The following is a 16134-nucleotide window of genomic DNA, read 5'->3' as shown; positions in this document are numbered from 1 at the left end:
TCATGGATGCAAATTTTGAAAAGATTTTTAAAGTCAATAAAGAAACGACTGCATAATGCTATTTACAGTGTTGTTTCGTTCGGTTAAAATTTTAAAAAGAAATAAGGAGTTTAACCGATAAAGTAAGAAACAAAACAGTCATTTAAAACATTTTAGAAGGGAAGGTGACGTTCATTGAAAAGGAACTCTACACTTTCATCAAACAAGCTGAAAAACCTGAAGGACCTGTGCTTGGAAAAAATGTTGTGAGGAGATTAAAAGTTGGGTATCCTGTAGAGGTGAAAGGTTTGGATGTAAATATAGAAGCCGTTGGGTGGTATCTGGAAATGAAGTTAGGTAGTAGGGTAGACAGTAGGAAGACTGAATGGAAGGATGGGTTTGGTGGGTGGTCTGGACGAGAATATTCTAGCGGGAAACGGGAAGGGAAGGAGCTAAACTGAAAGGGAAGAGGGGGGGGAGGGGGAGGAGCCCTGACGTGTAGTGGAATCGGTGGGGAGAAGCTAGAATAGACAAATCGTAGAAGATGTCATCTGCTGGGAGAGGGATCCTGTTGAAGTTGCGTTGGGATAAGATACGGAGCGTGTGTAAGTGTAGGGATGTGTTTGTAAAGTAACGGCAGCACACTAAAGTTGCCGATCAGAGGGGAAACAATGGGTTTCTTAGAATCAAGTTTGATGACAGCGTAGGATTTGCGGAGGTGTTCACTGTGGTTTAAATGGTAGAGGATCCACATGGGGGAAGGTAAAAGGATGCGACAAGCAAGGCAGAATGAATGACGTCCAAGGATTTCGTGGTACTAATAAAATTTAGGAGGGGTTGATATCCTTGTAACATTTGCATAGGATAGTCAGGGTCGCATCAAGTCTTAGTAAATATGGAAGATAACGGGGGAGTCCAATCCCCAAGGTCGGCCAGTTGGTAGTTTTGGTGGTTTTAGTCTATACCACAAATCTGCTGAATGTTTAATAGATGGGGTTTCCATGTTAGTTGGCGATCAAGTGAAAAGCTACAATGTTTTTGATGTTATTTAATCCGATAGAACAGATGTATATAGTCAGACAGAAGTAGGTAGAAGCCGCGTGTGGTTCGTCCCATAATTGATTACACCAGGAGCTAAGCTCATTGGGGTGAGCTATGGGTGAACGTTGGGATTTTTGGTATATATGCTACAGGGCGAGGCAAGCTATGTTGTCAGCGTAGTGGAGGAAGTGGACTGGTGGAAGTGATTTGGTCATATCAGCAGAACAGATGAGAGGAAGGAGAGAGAATGTAACGCACACCTGCAGTGGGATAATAGGTATGGGAGTTGGTACTGTTAAATAGTGACAAGGGATGGGTGACTGAACAGGAAGAACGCAATTAACTGGATATAGCTAGTTGCGAGGTCATAAGTCTGGAGTCTGAAAAGGAGAAGTTGGGATGTAAGCCACATAGGTTAATAGGAAGGAGGTGGTGATGAGTTGATGGATACGTCGTGATAAGATAAATCCAGAGACCTTGCTGAACATTTTGGTGAGGCTGATGGGGCAGTAAGCAGTAACCCATGGAGAGGGTCGGGCACCAAAACTTTCCAGGGTTGGTGAAAGTAAGGAGCCGGCGTTTCTTAGGAGTCAGTAACTAAAACTGTTGTGGCTATGGAAAGTGTTGCGTTTTTTGTAAAGCACTTGTCTTATATCGTGTGCTGCAATATAATCATTTAATCCCGTTTGTGGCGTGCTGTCCAAGAACTGGAAGCTTATAGCCGGGTGCGCAACCATGGTGTTCGTGCATTCATGCATTGTAGAGAATAGGAGATAATCGAGATTAGCAGCGCTAGTGATGGAGACGATGTCACAGAGATAGAATGCAAAGTGGTCAGGTTTGCTCAGGTTGTCAGATAGGGGACGCTTGTTGAGGAGGATCAGGCAGTCTGAAGTGGAGTGGACAATGAAAGATGTTTACTATTATCCTACATGTGGGGAGACACAAGAGTCACCAGGTACCTGAGAATTGACGATTAACATAAAATATAGAAACACATACTATGCCCTATTGCCTGATTGGAAGCTATCTGTTATTTAAAACAAGATTTGCACCGTGGAAATCGGCATAGGAAACAATGTCCCATACACATAACTTTGTCTGATGGCTTTGGTAAATCTATATTCAACTGACATGGTGTCAATTGGCTACCGAAATAATAACAGTAAGAATTCTATTACCAAACATTTGTTTTACAGAGGCCCACACATATGAGAAAAGCTAAACGTGACGAACGTCTTCGTTCAAAATAACTAGGAATGTATGAGGTATTACCTATTTCAGTTACTAGTAATGTAGATATGGTGGATTCGCAAGGTACACGGAAAGACAGCGTAAAAGTGGCATTGCTTCTAGACATAGCGACTGAATAGACTTTATGTTATGTGGTATAGATAGTATCGTTACTCATGTTATTAAGGAGAGCTTAGACATGCACCAGCTTTAATACGTGTGCCACACGCTTTAATGAGCAAGTCAATGAGATCTCAGGATTCACTGCATCAAAGGTTGCGTCCCATAACGAGAAAGAATTGAAATGAGAAATTAAAAATCATGACTACAGCTGGTTTAAATGGCTCTGAGTACTATGGGACTTAACATCTGAGGTTATCAGTCCCTTAGAACTTAGAACTACTTAAACCTAACTAACATAAGGACATCACACACATCCATGTCCTAAGCAGATTCGAACCTGCGACCGTAGCGGTCGCGCTGTACCAGACTGAAGCGCCTAGAACCGCTCGGCCACAGTGGCTGGCGACTACAGCTGGTCACATGAGTACTAAACTTCATTCGATGCCATTCGCAATTAAATCCTTACACTGCGGCATGAATACTTACCATTTCGGCTAACGCCTAGGATCTGGAATGAAACCAACTGCTTTTCACCAATCTGTAACACCGAATGTTCTTTCCACCTCTCTTCGGAACAGAAGGCTCTCAGCGCAGCCCTCAGAACAGAATGTTCTGTACGCTACCCTTCGAAACCAGTTGTTCTTCCTACTTTGCGTTTCTCTAACTCTGCCCTCTCAAAAAAATGCATCGAAAACTCGCTTAAGCCAGCCAGGGTTTATGTTTACGTAATTGTTTGACATGTCGGAAAAGAAAAAAAATTAGCCATGAATCCACTCCTCCCGTCTTACGAATTTAAGTACGATCTACGTGACGTATCAGCAGCCAGGGAGAGCTCTAATCTTGCCTTTAGCCTGTGAGACATGAGAAAATGCTCGTTTCTGCCACTCCAATCCTGAATATTTTTCGAAATCGTCTTAACTCTTACCACAATTTTGGTCGTCTTCTGGTGCATTAATCAGCGGGCTGTCAGATTTCTGCTAGCGCCAGTATGTTGACGGAAGATGTGCAGTCACCATATTCTCAGAACGTTTTCAGGGCTGGAGCTATCTCGCCTGCAAGAAGAATGTCTCCACCGTTAACCACTGAAATGTTCACTCTGTGCATAACACAGAGAACGGATATGGCGAACGACTGCGGGCATGTAAAGCGACTGCCCTGGGCAGCACCTCCTCTGAATGCTTTACGTAAAGGCTCTATATTGTGTGAGGGAGACAGCATAGGCCGCCTTACTGGAAAGGGGAAGTGACTTGCGCGCGAAATTCAGGCCATCCGAATATGACTTCACCCATACTAAAAACTGTGCCTTATTCGTCGCTATGCTGGACAAAGGAATTTCGTGCATTTCCTGTAGAAATTTGATTTGTAGAAAATAGATTTAAAGTTAAATACATGGTTGCTTTTCAACAATAGATTACGCAACAATCTGCGACTGTTTGACGATAACGTTGTAGTAGATGGAAAACTATCATCGATGACCGACTGCAGGAGAAATAGCTTGACTTCGACAAAACTTCTGTCTGGCGTGATGAGTGACTACTTCCTCTAAATGTAGAAAATTGTAAGTTACGACAGATGAGTAGGGAAATCAATCCTGTAGAATTCTATGAGGTCATAAAAGTCGTGATACCGATACGCACACGACTTTGAACGCGGAATGGTAGTTGAACCCAAAAGCATGGTACATCCCATTGCGGATATTGTTAGGGAATTCAGTATTCTGAGATTCACAATTTCAAGAGCCTGCCGAGAATACCAAATTTCAGGCATAAATTCTTATCACGGGCAACGCAGTGGCTAACGGCCTTCACTTAGCGACACACACACAGACATTAATAACGAAAATATAAACTATTGAAAACAACAAGAGTATAAAAAAACTCAATGGAACTAGTAGAGAGAATCAAGAACATAGATATACCAGACACAGCAAGCATCACATCATATCATTTGAAATCACATTATTGTGCACTAACTTTCCAATAAATAAACGATCAACATCATCATTCCAAAACTAAAACAACAAGGAAACACTCCAGACTCACGCATTAATGAAACAGCAAACCATACTCAAGACCATAACAGCACAAAGTTACTTTATGTTGAATAAATAATTCTATTCCCAACATGAAGGACTGCCAATGGCACCACCAATTAGTGGCCTCCTAATAAGCGCATTGATTACACAATAAGATCTTCACACACATAATAAAACCAAAAAATTCAATGTTATTGATGGTACCATTATGTCAATGATGTAATATGCCTGATTGATGAACCACAAACACCCACAGAAAAGCTACGCAACGAAATAAACAACTTACATCCAAAAATTCACTTCACATTAGAAACGTAAACTTACAACACACTAAATTTTCTGGACCTCACCATACACAAAACAAACAATACCCATGACTTCATGATATTCAGGAAACCGACAACCACGAGCGCAATTATTCACAATCTATCGAACCACCCGGCGGCGGACAAGGAAGCAAGCTTCACATTCATGCTCCACAGATTGAACAGAACACCTGTTAGCAAATAGATTTACAAACAGCACTTAAATACAATATAACAAACAGCAGAGGAAAATGGTTACAAGCCCCATATGATAGAGAAATTAAACCAACAAACTTGTAAACGGGAAAGGAAGGAACACACCACACACACGCACACAATAGCTTACATAATACAGAACAACAGAGCACACAAACAATGACCACATGCAAGACACACACTCACAAAACAAAATTATATATAATTCACCTGCAGTAACAAAATGGTCCAGAGAATAGGCAACATACTGAAGAAACAGGGACTTCAGATAGGATACAGGACAGATAACGCCATACAGAAAGAACGCAAACACAGGAGACACCCACAGAAAAATTCAACATATCAGGAATATATGAACTCACATGCAACACTTGCCAGTCAGTGTACATAGGACAAACATGCAGCAACTTTAGAACAAGATACACCTCAAAGCCTTAAAAAGTAACAACATCCATAGCACATTTCCTGACCACCTTGTAGTCCATAAACACCATCCAACTACAATAGCAACTGATTTAAAAATACTGAAATCCAAATCACAGCCTATACCACAATGAAAACTTTCACATACAGAAGGCGGTAGTGGAAGGTACCCTAGTTTTGAATAATTATTTAATACTTTAAAGGAACTTTGCTGAAAACAGAAACAGCTAAAGAGGCTTAGGCGAGCGCGCTTACACACACACACACACACACACACACGCACACACACACACACACACACACACACACTCACACTCAAACACACACACAGAAAAAGAGACATAAAATTAAATAAAATTTAAATTCTTCCCCAATTTCAGTCGGGATCATTTGAACACCGAGGGTGTTAGGACACAACAATTTCGACTACATCCTGTTTCGAGAATTATAAAGGCGTTTGTGTAACCGAGATTACACAAAGTACATGTAATATGTGTGTGGAGTGGTCACAGAACGTAAAAAGAGGTACGATCAGTAACAACAAAACGTAACAACAATAAATGCGCAAAACTTATAGTCACACGAAAATCATGTTTTTAAAAATCAAGAGATAAAATTCACATTTACATCGTTTGGTTTGCAGATGACAAGCTATCAGATGGTCCTGAAAAACCTTACAATGTAAAATCCAGGTAAGAGCAAAAACGAACAAAAATTGTCTTTAGGCCTCATTTTATTAGATCAGCTACAGCCCAAAATATGTTTACTTTTTACAGTTTTTCAATAAACAAAACCCACTGATGACGGCACAGAGTTGCTGACAAATGTTTGGGTAACAAGAAGAAACAGTGTTTTGCGTATCAGACGGAACTTACACTCCATAATCTTAACTGCAAACACAGAAAAAATACAAAAGTTGCAAATCGAATAGATGAATATACAGGGTGTCTGGCAAATAACTCCCTATATTTAAACAGTTATAATTTCTCTATTTATGAACCAATTTTCTTAGAACTACTTTTGCTAGAAACAGCACTCCTTGATGTTGTGTTTAACATCATTTTTATTTTATTTCAGTTGCAAAAGGTCGTCTGCGTTGAACTGTGGAAGAACGGGGCCATAACAGCAGTTCGGTATGAGATGGGAGGATCTGTGGTGCGAGTACATGGGCGTGGAGTGCTGAACGAGGGATCTATTGAACGCTGGGTACAAAAACAATTAAAAACTGCCATTCCAAATCAGTAACAACGTGGTGTGCCGTCGATGCAAGATCAGGGGGTCCCCCATACTCGAGGACAGCAGAGAATGTTCCCGGGGAGATATAAGAAATCACATTTGCATCGTTTGGTTTCCAGATGACAAGCTACCAGACGGTCTTTCACGTTACGCAGCTGCAACAATTCTTAAGAAACATCTCTCTTTTACCCCGTGGGAGTCACATTATGTGCAGCAATTGTTTCCTGACGAATAAAGGATGAAGTTTGGCTAAGTTTTGGAAATTGGAAATTTGTGATAATGTCTTATGGGATCAAATTTGCTGAGGTCATCGGTCCCTAAGCTTACATATTATTTAATCTAACTTAAACTAACTTACGCTAAGGTCGACACACACGCCCACGCCCGAGGGAGTACTTGAACCTCCGAAGAGGGTAGCCACACGGACCGTGTCAAGACGCCTCAGACCGCGCGGTCTGGAGAAATTTCCTTTGGTTGGAACGATGATTCGCCCGACCTGTTTGAGGATATTCTCTGTACTGATGAGGCAGTTTCCCACATTGGAGGATTTGTGACTGCTATTTTTTTTTCTTTCTGCGGGACACAATGAATAGTGAAAGATACCTGGAAATGCTGCAATGTTTTGACAGTGATTTGGCAACGGCCTTGCCGCAGTGGATACACCAGTTCCCGTGAGATCACCGAAGTTAAGTGCTGTTGGCTGTGGCCGGCACTTTGGTGGGTGACTATCCAGACCGCTAGCGGCTCCGGTAGAAGAAAACCATCGTAACGACCGGGAGAGCCGTGTGCAGACCACACGCCCCCCCCCCCCCCCCCCCCAACCGCATGCTCAGCTGAGGATGACACGACGATCGGATGGTCCCCATGGGCCACTTGTGGCCTGAAGACGGAGTGCTTTCCCAGTGATTCATACCTGCAGCCTCACTTCATGCAGAACGGAGCACCTGCACATTTTGCGAATGACTGTGTGATCACTTTCTAGTTTGTTTGTTTGGCAGACATGGTGCACATCAATGGCCCGCCCTCAGCCCTTATTTAACACCCTGCGATCTTTTTCTTTGGTGGTGGGCTAAGGAGGACGTTTACAGGGGAAAACCATGGAACTTGGATGAATTGGAAGCGGTAATACCTGTTGTGTTAGCCGATGTTCCACCTAATATGTTGCAGGCGGCATATCACACGTAACATTGCACCTTTCAGTCCACTCGTCGACTATCTTACACCAGTGGTGCTTCTGAAATACAACTTCTGCCTCAACATAACAGTTCTGTTAACGCAGTTGGCTTAATAATACCCAGTAAACATCACAGAAAAATTGCGCTGGTTAAACTAAAGCAGCTCACACTTCAGTGGGCTCTTCTCTGATTAGCAATTTCCTTCCTGAAAGAACGACAATACCATTTGCCAGAAGTGATTTCTGAGTACGACGGGATATCTTCAGCGTAGCCCCACTCGGATTTGAACCTGCTTCTCCACAAATACAAGCAGAGCAGCCTAAGCACCGCACGAGTTCGCCCGGCTCCAGCGATGGCGGCTCTTCACTGTATGAAATTACCGCGGCTCGTGGGAAGCTGTTTTCTCCGAAGCAGCTGGAGTTTCGTATTTTTTCCCGAGTCCTAAGACGTTATTTCACGCGAAGGAACGCTCGCTAATAGAGGTCATTTAGGGTCGTGCAAGCGGATTGTCGCAGAAGTGTACGTTTAGGTTTCGTGGTAACAGAAAAGACGTCGCAACGATAAAAGCATCGGTCGTTTCTGAATACTTGGAAACGCAGAGGAGTTTCTTTCTCCCAAAATCGACGTGTCTAGAAGCAAGAGGGCGCTGGCACGACTCAATAAAAATCCACGGAGGTAGAAGCAAGCTGGTGGGAGGGAGACACACTTATCGTTCTGATAACAGCAGTAGATAATAAATCTTGGAATCATGCTCTACTAAAATATTAAAGGCTTATTATGTGTTCGGACTGATTGAGAAGCAGGGATGTAAATCTTGAGGCTGTATAGTGTAGGGTATTGAACACTTAGAAACTTACCATGTGTCATCAGCTATAACTTTTATACATTTGGACTCGTTTAATTCCATCTTTTGTTTGCTGTCATTTCAAATCGTCGTACCTTTCAAACGCAACGTCGATTATCTGTGTTACATAATCACACTTTTTTATGTGTAACGTTTTCCCAATCTTACACTTACTTTTCCTGGATGATATAGCATATGTCCTTTAACTCTACTTTTCCCCTACAGACTAAACCACATGCAATGCATATGGCATTCGTATTTAGGAACCTATACCTCATGTTACTACACTACTTGCCATGAATATTGCTACACCAAGAAGAAATGCGGATGATAAACGGGTATTCATTGGACAAATATATTAGACTAGAACTGACATGTAATTACACTTTCACGCATTTGGGTGCATAGATCCTGAGAAATCAGTACCCAGAACAACCACCTCTGGCCGTAATAACGGCCTTGATACGCCTGGGCATTGAGTCAAACAGAGCTTGAATGGCTTGCACAGGCACAGCTGCCCATGCAGCTTCAACACGATACCACAGTTCATCAAGAGTAGTGACTGGCGTATTGTGACGAACCAGTTACTCGGCCACCATTGACCAGACGTTTTCAGTTGATGAGAGATCTGGAGAATGTGCTGGCCAGTACTGGCTGTATCCAGAAAGGCCCGTACAGGTCCTGGGTCCTGCAACATGCGATCGTGCATTTTCCTGCTGAAATGCAGGGTTTCGCATGGATCAAATGAAGGGTAGCGCCACGGGTCGTAACACATCTAAAATGTAACGTCCACTGTTCAAAGTGCCGTCAATGCGAACAACAGGCGACCGAGACGTGTAACCAATGGCACCCTATACCATCAAGCCAGGTGATACGCCAGTATGGCTATGACGATTACACGCTTCCAATGTGCGTCACCTCGATGTCACCAAACACGGATGCGACCATCACGATGCTGTAAACAGAACCTGGATTCGCCCGAAAAACTGACTTTTTGCCATTCGTGCATTCAGGATCGTCTTTGAGTAGTCCATCGCAGGCGCTCCTGTCTGTGATGCAGCGTCAAGGGTAACCGCATCCACGGTCTCCGAGCTGATAGTCCATGCTGCTGCAAACGTAGAAGAACTGTTCGTGCAGATGATTGTTGTCGTGCAAACGTCCCCATCTGTTGACTCAGGGATCTAGACGTGGCTGCACGATCTGTTACAGCCATGCGGATAAGATGCCTCTCATCTCGACTGCTAGTGATACGATTGGGATCCAGCACCGCGTTCCGTATTACCCTCCTGAACCCACCTATTCCATATTCCGTTAACAGTCATTGGATCTCGACCAACGAGAGCAGCAGTATCGCGATACGATAAACCGCTATCGCGATAGGCTACAATCCGACCTTTAACAAAGTCGGAAACGTGATGGTATGTATTTCTCCTTCTTACACGAGGCGTCACAACAACGTTTCACCAGGCAACGCCGGTCAACTGCTGTTTGTGTATGAGAATTCGGTTGGGAAATTTCCACATGTTAGCATGTTGTAGATGTCGCCACCGGCGCCAAACTTGTGTGAATGCTCTGAAAAGCTAATAATTTGTAAATCACAGCGTCTTCTTCTCTCGGTTAAATTTCGCGTCTGTGGCACGTCATCTTCGTGGTGTAGCAATTTTAATGGCCAGTACTGTATTAAATTCGTCAGATCGTTGAAGTCTTCCTTTCTTTCGGTGAGAAACGCTGTGATGTATGAGAATCACAATATCGATTGTCGTTTCGCCTACTTGATTATTTTCCTGAAAGCAATGTCAAACAACAGCGGCAATAAGTAGCAAACGTGCCTCTCAATCTACGTACAATGAGTTTCCCTACCTAGGCAGTACAGTTCAGCCGGCCGCGGTGGTTTAGCGGTTCTAGGCGCTCAGTCAGGAACCGCGCGACTGCTACGGTCGCAGGTTCGAATCCTGCCTCGGGCATGGATGTGTGTGATGTCCTTAGGTTAGTTCGGTTTAAGTAGTTCTAAGTTCTAGGGGACTTATGACCACAGATGTTGAGTCCCATAGTGCTCAGAGCCATTTGAACCAGTACAGTTCATTGCTGTCATTTCCATCGTTTTCATTATTGCAGGCTGTTGTTTATTTGGGCTTCAGTATGCGACCTGGTTTGACGGCGCTACCCACGCAAATCTATTCTGTGCAAGTTTCTTCATCTGTGCGTAACTACGGCGTCCAACGTTCATTTAGATCTGCCTACTAGAGTAAGTCGTTGGTCTCCTATACGATTTTCACTCCTAAAATTACGCCTCATAACCAAAATGTCAATTTCTTTATGCCTCAGAATTTGTCATATTAATTGAGTCCCTCTTTAAGTGAAGTTGTTCCCTAATTATCTATTCTTCCTGGTACAATTCAATAACTCTTCATAAAATAACCGATCTACCCCACTAATTTTCAACATTTTTCTGTACCACCACATTTCAAAACCTTATTTTCTCTTCTTGCCTATTTACCGTCGTCGTATCAGTACTCTATTAGACTACTCTCCAGACCAGTACTTACTGGAAAGACTTGCTGAAATGCTTTCCATGCTAATAACGGTCTGAATTTTATATTCCCTCTACTTCATTTGCCATATGTTTACTTGGTGCCTAAAAAGTAAACCTAACCCACTACTTTCAGTATATCATGTCCAAATGTAATTCTCAGAGCATCTCGTTAATCAAGTTACTACATTCCATTACGCTTCTTTTACTTTCGTTGACATTCATCTTTTAAGATATTTTTAAGACACTATCCATTGCATTCAACTGATCTTTCCTTCGAGTTCTATGGCAGAATTAAGGTCACATCGTCATATTTTAAAGATTATTTTTCTTCTCGCTGAACACTACTTTACAAATGCTTCTTAATTTCCGTTACTGCTCGCTCAGCGTACATCCTGAATAACGTTGGGGTCAACTAACAACTGTCTCATTCACTCCCCTGTCACTGCCTATGGTCTTCACAGTGAGGTGAGAAAAGTCATGGTATAGCGAAATGCACATGTATAGATGGCAGTAGTGTGGCGTACACAAGGTATAAAAGGCCAATGCATACGCATAGATGTCATTTATACTCGGTCATTCAGCGGAGGTGGTTTCCGACGTGCTTAAGGTCGCACGAAGAGAATTAACAGACGTTGAACGCGAAATTCTAGTTGGAGTTAGACGATTGAGGCATCCTTAGCGAACAGAGATCGAAAGTGTCAAAGTGTGCTCAAAATACCAAATTTCGGACATTACCTATCAGTGTCGATAACAAAGTGGCCGACGGCCGTCACTTAACGATCGACAGTAGCGGCATATGCATAGAGTTGTCAGTACTAACAGACAAGTAACGCTGCGTGAAATAAACGTAGAAATCATTGACGGACGTACGACGAATGCGGCCGTTGGGACAGAGTGGAGAAATTTGGCGTTAATGGGCTGTGGCAGCAGACGACCAACGTTAATGTCTTTGCTAACAACACGACATCGCCTGCAGCGTCTCTCCTGGGCTTGTGATCATGTCGATTGGACCCTAGGCTACTGTAAAATCGTGGCCCGGTCGTTTGAGTCCCGACCTCAGTTGGTCAGTTGCTAAGAGCTGATGGCAGGATTCGAGTGTGGCGCAGACGCCACGAAGTTGTCTACAAGGCATTGGCAAGCCGGTTACGGTTTTATAATGGCGTGGGCTGAGTTTATACGGAATGCACTGGGTCCAATTACACCGATTATTGATTAGGAATGGTTACACTCCCGTTCCGAAACAACGAGGGTTTTTTTGGATGATAATGTGGCATGTCACCGGGCCACAAATATTTGCGACTGGTTCAAAGACCACTCTGGATCACTGGAGCGAATGATTTGGCGATCCAGATTGTCCTTCATGAACCCCATCTAACATTTATGTGACATACTCTAGGGGTCACTTCGTGCACAAAACCGTACATCGGCAAAACTTTCACAGCTATGAACGGCTATAGACGCAACATAGCTCATTCTTTCTGCAGGGGACTTCCAACGACTTATTGAGTTTCTGCCTCGTTGAGTTTCTGCACTACGCCCGGCGAAACGAGGTCCGACACGATGTTACGAGGTATCTGATAACTCAATGTATACCTACAGCTTGGTTTCCTTACAAGGTCTAGATAACGTTTTGCTCTCTGTATTTTATGACTGCTACCTCCAGAATTTTGAAGACTGTATTCCATTCAACTTTGTCAGAAGTTTTCTCTAAATTTACAAAAGCTGTAAACGTAGGTTTCATTTGCTTCTGTTGGGTCTTTATTGCCATGAGCGTAACTAAGCCCAAACATCTACACCTCGAAGTTGGTTTATGCGAGTCTTTGCATTTTTCGGAAATAATTCGTGCCAATATTTTGCAGCCATGACTCATTAATCTGATTTTTCTGTAATACTCACACCTAATTTCTTGAAGTCTGAGGCTACTTCGTCTCTCTCATTCATCGTGCATGATTCGCGTAATAGTTTTGTAGTGGTATATTCTCCGATGAGATCATCTACCCCAAGTTCTTAGATTCTCATTTAGGTCGTTCATTGGTCTGCCAAATCCTTCTGCCATATTCTTCACATCATCTTCATCTGCTTCCTCTCTCCTTTGAATAATATTATCGCTTACATACACCTACACTCACACTCAGAATTTAAATGTTTGTGTGGGACAATCGGTTACCTTGTCACGGAAACAAATTAAATATTACCACACCACGGAGAGGGTAACCATGGCGATCAGATGAAATCCGAAATGGGAAATTGCTTCCCAGACATTCCCAGTTCCGATTGGGACTCCCTCAGCCCCTCCTCCTCAGCCCCTCAACCCCCCCCCCCCCCCCCATCCGCTTGAATATTTGGCTGAAAAGAATGAAGTTTTGCAAAAGCCCACACTGCTCTCACGAGTTGGGCATGAAAGATGTAAAAAAAATATAATAATCATGTTTGCTTTCTCTGTATACCCCATGTATGCAATCCTATACATCTTCCCTTCTTTCTTAATGCTGGTTTGCCACCGGAACTCTTGATATTTGTGATGGTGCTTCTATTTTTAGTGGAGATAACACCTTGGTAAACAGAAAGAACGAGATGTTGTTGAACATTTCACATGCAGCATTAGCCAACGCTGGACCGAAACAGTGGAAAGGAATACAGTTGATGACGAATGGGAAGCTTTGGGAGATGAAATAGGGAAGGCCGTTAAGGTTTACATATGTACGAAGACACTTCTAGTGGAAATCCTTGCTTAAAACACGAGATACTGACTTTAAATAGTGGAAGGAGAAAATACAAAAATGCAGAAAATGAAGCAGGCGAAAATGAATCTAGTCGAATGAAATGGTAGTATACTGAGGGAATTAGCTTAGGAGATGACACACTAAAGCAAACCAGTTTTGTTATTTGGGCACCAAATGAATAGAGGACATATAAAATGTAGACTTACAGTAGCAAGTAAGACATTTATGAATAAATGAAACCTGTTAATATCGAAAATCAGTTCATGTGTCAGTGTGTGTTGCCGTGCACTATCAGTACCACACCAGGAAGAAAGCCCTACGAGGTTGGTAGTAAAACAGGTGACGGACACGCCTATCCATGGCCGTCTTGAAGCCACGCCTCCAGCTATACGTGCATGTAGTACCAACCCACTATCGAGCCAGCATAGTCGGACGTCGCCATAACGAGGAAAGCCCAGCCTACTAGCGGTCTACGAGCGGATTCAGCCAAGGTTTAGTCAATTTAGAATAGTGACGTTTTTTTTTAGTCTACCGACTGGTTTGATGCAGCCCCACACTATTTCTTCTCATAACGCTTGCAACCTAGTCGTCAATTAACTTCTGGATGTATTCCGATCTCTGTCCTCTAGATTACCCCCTACAGCTCCCTCTAGTACCATGAAAGTTATTCCGTGATATCTTAAAAGATGTCCTATCATCCTGTCCGTTCTCCTTGCCATATCCATTTATTCCTTTCCTCTTCGATTCTCTCGAGAAACTCGTCATTCCTGACATTATCATCCTACCTAATTTTCAACGTTCTTCTGTAACACCACACCTCAAATGCTTTGGTTCTTTTCTGATCTGGTTTTAACAAAGTCCATGTGTCACTACCATAGAACGCTGTGCTCTGGAGCACATTCTCAAAAATTTCTTCCTCACAATAAGACTTACGTTCGACACTAGTAAACTTCTCTTGGCCAGGCTAATTTGGTTTTCAGTTCCTCATTGTCCAGTTGTCCGCCCCCGGTAGCTGCGTGGTCAGCGTAACAGAATGTCAATCCTAAGGGCCCGGACTCGATTCCCGGCTAGGTTGGAGATTTTCTCCGCTCAGGGACTGGGTGTTGCGTTGTAGTAATCATCATCATTTCATGTCCATCGACGCGGAAGTCGCCGAAGTGTCGTCAAATCGAACGACTTGCACCCGGCGAACGGTCTACCCGACGGGAGGCCCTAGACACACAACATTTACATTTATATTATTGCCCAGTTCATCATGGGTTACTTAGATGCCTAGGCAGCAGAATTCCTTAACCTCATCTACTTCTTGATTGACAGTTCTGATGTTAACTTCCTAGCTGTTCTCATAACTTTCGTCTTTCTTTGGTTTACTCTCAATCCATATTCTGTACTCATTAGATTGTTCATTCCATTCAAAGTTTCTTGTAATTCTTCTTCACTTTCACTGAGGAAAACAATGTCATCAGCGAATCTTATGAATGATATCCTTTCACCTACAATTTTAGTCTCATACTTTTCGTACTTGAACGTTTCTTTTACGTCTGTGTTTGCTTCTTCGATGTGCAGAGTGAACGGTTGAGGCAAAGGATTTTTAATCCGACAACTTCTTTCGTGGTCTTCCCGTCTTACTTTTCCCTCTTGGTTTCGTACACTTTATACTTCATTCTTGCTTCTGTTATCAACCGCAACGTCAGAACAGCCGCTCTGGTGCCATCATCACCTAACATATTCTCAACCTTCTTTTTCATTCATCTGTGTATTATTCTCGCCAGCAACTTAAATGGTTGAGCAGTAAAGCTGATTGTGCGGTAATTCTCTCAGTGGTATATCACTACTCTAATACATTCTACACACCATCGCGTGTTGCCATTTTATCCAATTATTTTAGAAATGCTGATCTATTATCAATCCCTTCTGCCTTAACTGCCTTAAGTCTTCCGTAGCCTTTTTTAAATTCTGATTCTAATACAACAATGAAGCGCCGAAGAAACTGGTGTAGGTATGGGTATTCAAATACAGATATATTTTAACACGCAGAATACGGCGTTACGGTCGGCAACGCCTATATAAGACAACTGTCTGGGGCAGTTGTTAGATCAGTTACTGTTGCTACAACGGCAGGTTATCAAGATTTAAGTGAGTTTGAACGTGGTGTATTAGTCGCCGCACGAGCGATAGGACACAGCGTCTCCGAGATAGCGATGAAGTCAGGTTTTTCCGGTATGACCATTTCAGAATGTACCGTGAATATCAGGAATCCTGTAAAAC

This window comes from Schistocerca piceifrons, chromosome 5, assembly GCF_021461385.2.
Source record: "Schistocerca piceifrons isolate TAMUIC-IGC-003096 chromosome 5, iqSchPice1.1, whole genome shotgun sequence".
Taxonomy (NCBI): Eukaryota; Metazoa; Arthropoda; class Insecta; order Orthoptera; family Acrididae; genus Schistocerca; species Schistocerca piceifrons.
This window is presented reverse-complemented; position numbering follows the sequence as displayed.